At 44.5% G+C, this 3,688-nt stretch overlaps 1 protein-coding gene across 1 annotated transcript in view; it reads right to left on the bottom strand.

Annotated features, from left to right (window-relative positions):
- The window catches only part of SERTAD2 (SERTA domain containing 2), a 102,195-nt gene extending 98,513 nt beyond the window's left edge, over positions 1-3,682 (bottom strand). Inside the window, exon 1 of the mRNA XM_015557849.1 lies at positions 3,139-3,682. The gene's annotated coding sequence lies outside the window, so the exon portion shown is untranslated. The remainder of the gene's footprint in view (positions 1-3,138) is intronic.
- Positions 3,683-3,688: the final 6 nt, after the last annotated feature.

Genomic DNA, 3,688 nt, shown 5'->3' with positions numbered 1-3,688 from the left:
GTCATGCAAGGGGCTTTGCCCTCGCAGCCCTGGCTTTGTCCGGAAGGTCATCTGGCTGTCTGGTCTAATTAGCATATTATGCTTTTTTTATTATTATAGATATATTTTTTATCTATGGTAATAGATAAAAAATATCTCTATTATTATCTATAATAATAGAGAGGAAGGGAGAGGGAGAGAGAGAAACCTCAATGATGAAAGAGGATCATTGACTGGTTGCATGGCCTTCTGCATGCTCCTTACTGGGGATTGAGCCCACAACCTAGGTATGTGCCCTGACTGGGAATCGAACAGTGACCTTCTGGTTCATAGGTCAAAGCTCAACCACTGAGCCATGCCAGCAGCTGTGCTGAAACAGTCTTCTTACCCTCAAAGAGCTTTCTCTTTAGTAAAGGAGAAAATCACAGATAACAGCAAATGTGTGATAGCTATCACCATAATAGAAGTATATACATCTTCTTATGCAAGCTTAAATGAAAGTGATCAACTCAGCTCATCGAATAACTAAATTTCATAAATATATATGTAAATGCTTGTTTAAAGTATAATCCTGAAGAATATCATGCATATTGATAATAATTCTACTTATTTTGACAGCAACAATTCTTGATCTTTACAAAAAATTTACTCATGTTTCAAGACATACCAGGAGGATAACAGGGAATTAAACTTGAAAAGATGTTTCAAATGCTAGTCAAGATCTTTACAAAGATGTACTAAATATTAGTCAAGATCTTTGCATGGCCCTGGCCGAGTAGCACAATTGGCTAGAGCGTCATCTGGATACACCAAGGTTGCTGGTTCAATGCAGAGTCAGAGCATATACAAGTGGAGGGGACCTAATTTACGGTGACAGAAGATGGTTTGACTTTGGGTGGCGGGCAGACAGTGCAATATACAGATCTTGTATCATAGAAATGTACACTTGAAACCTATATGATCCTATTAACCAATGACACCCCAATAAATTGAATAAAAATGAATCAACCAATGAATGCATAAATTAGTGGAACAACATGTGATGTTTCTCTTATTCTCTGTCTCTCTCTCTGTCTCTCTGTCTCTCTCTCTCTCTCTCTCTCTCTCTCTCAGAAATCAATTTAAAAAATTTCTTTTAAATCTTTGCAGCCCGGCAGGCATGGCTCAGAGATTGAGTGTTGACCTATGAACCAGGAGGTCATACTTTAATTCCCGGTCGTTGGGGCATATGCCCGGGTTTCGGGCTCGATCCCAAGTGTGGGGCATGCAGGAGGCAGCCGATCAATGATTCTCTCTCATCACTGATGTTTCTGTCTCTCTCTCTTCCATTTCCTTCCTCTCTGAAATCAATAAAAAATATATTTAAAAAAAATAAAAAATATTTGCATATGTTAACTCATTCTGACCCCACAATAACCCTATGAAGTGTTTTCTATTATCCCCATTTTACAGATGGGGAATCTGTGGTTAACTTGACCATGGTCACACAGACAACAAGAGGAAATGCTGGGACTTGAACTTACAGAACCTAACTCTAGAGGCCCCACTCTTAACCACTGTATTAGACATCCTCGCCAAGGGTGATGGTGATGATGGAACAGCTAACGCCAAGTGCTCTGTGGCATGCATTCTTAGTTATCCCTACAGAAGCCCGTTAAGGAAGTCATCCTTCCCATTTACAGGAGGAAATCAGCAGAGGCCAGGTTTAAAAGTTGCCCAAGGTCAAACAGCTACCGAAGGATGGCAGCAAGATTCAAACTCAGGCAGCCTGGCTCCTTGTGCTCCGGCCTCTCAATGATTCAGTCCGACACTCAGGCAAAAGGCCGCATGATACATTTATTAAACAATTCAGAAAAGCTCTGTGTGAGTCTTCCTGAAACACTTTGCAAGATTGGGGAGCTTATGACCAGCCTTTCCTTACGACAGCATTTACATTTGAGTCAACTTGACTACTTTAGGCTGATCATAAACACATTTCTGCTCTTCAAAAATAAATCTTTCTATAGAAAACTGGCAGGTTTTAGTACAGGTTTAGTCTATTCTTTAAACTTAAATTCAGTAGCAACTTATTCTGATTAGTCTGAAAGAGAAGGAGAGAATGAACTACTAAGAGGCCTTTCCTATAGTTTAATATATCAAAACACGTTTGGTTTGGCCTAATTTGAATCTTGTGGACAACTAGACCAGAACTTGATCCACAAGAGTAATAACATTTTAAATAGGCTGAATTCTTAAAAGTAACCTCAGAAGCCGATTCAGAGTAACTACGCATAATTTTTACCTTTATCTCCAATTAAATACTAAAGATGCATAAGGCAAGATTCTCAGAAAGCATATATGGGCAAGTATGTATACTTCTGAGCTACCAACAATCAAGAAACCAAATTAAATTTTTACAGAACTCTGTAGCATGGCATTGTTTAAGAGCAATCACAAATACAAAAGAGGGATAGCAAAAGGGAAAAAAAAACACCACTATTTTTATCCTTAACACACCCCACTGTGCCCAGTGCCTGAGAAATAAAAAATCCGGTGTTGTAATTTCTTGCTAGAAAAGAGGTGAACTGAAGATGCAGTATGAAGCTGGATTTTCATCTTACCTTGCTTTCCTCCAACAGGTTCAAAGACTTCATCACCTTTACTTTAATACTTAATTCATTTTTTTTTCCAAAAGGGAACCTATAAAACTATTTTTAAATAAAAATAGTCAGCCACACCACTAGGCAACCTGCCTTCCCTTGCTCTAGGATCACACACCCAAATGAGAAATAACCTTTTGTCTTGCCTTGACTCAATAAAAGTTTAACTCTGATTTGGAGGAACATGTACCCACTGGCCATGTGACACTCTGTGCAGGTCACAGTCTCTTAGATCGCACTGCTGACTGTTACAGCTCACGAAGCATCCTAGAGACAGAAAGCGTGCCATTGCCGCTCATTTTAGAAGCATGCTCGTGCCCCGATGGTGGAAGTCTGGCAATAAATACCTAGAAACACAGCAGGGCTAGTGAATGAGGGGGGCGGGGGGAGCGGGAGGCAGTCTCCACCTCGGGTCCACGCCGGACCCGGAGCCTTCTCCCCACCATGCGACCCCTGCCCCCCCGGAGTGGATGGCTCCAGCATTTGTCCACAGCGCCCCAAGACCCCGCACGGCACTCACCCTTCCGCGGAGAAGTCGCCACCGGGTCCAGCTCCGAGACGGGTCGGGGTGGCAGCGAGGGAGGGGACGTCTGGGCTGTGGGCGGGGGGTGCCGGTGCGTCACTCGAGCGCAGGACGGTGAGTTCGGGCGGCGGGAGCCGAGAGGAGCGGGGACATCAAGTCACGGCCGAAGAAAGGAGGAGAAACGTGGGGGGCGGGGGGACGGGAGGTGGAGAGCCCCCTCCCTAAAATAAACTCTCGGTCCCCTGCGACCCGCTGCCCCAGACAGGGAAGATGAAATCGGGGTGGGGGGCACTAGACTGATCAATGAATCTCTAAAACGACGAGGAGCGAGGACCAGACTTTAATTTAAAGGGGGACACGGAGCGAGGGCTGGCGGGGAGGCAGAAGTCGCGCTGGGTCTATCCCATGCCTTTGCAGTCCCCGAGCAGAGGAGGAGGCTGGCGGAGGGGAAGTTGCAGCGGCTCCTGAGGAGGAGGTGGAGGAGGAGGTGGAGGAGGAGGAGGTTGCACCGTAACAAGTACAGACAGACAGCCATGGTCAGAGGGGC

This window comes from Myotis davidii, unplaced genomic scaffold, assembly GCF_000327345.1.
Source record: "Myotis davidii unplaced genomic scaffold, ASM32734v1 scaffold6, whole genome shotgun sequence".
Classification (NCBI taxonomy): domain Eukaryota; kingdom Metazoa; phylum Chordata; class Mammalia; order Chiroptera; family Vespertilionidae; genus Myotis; species Myotis davidii.
The sequence above is the reverse complement of the archived record's forward strand: the minus strand, read 5'-3'. Positions and strand labels throughout refer to the sequence as shown.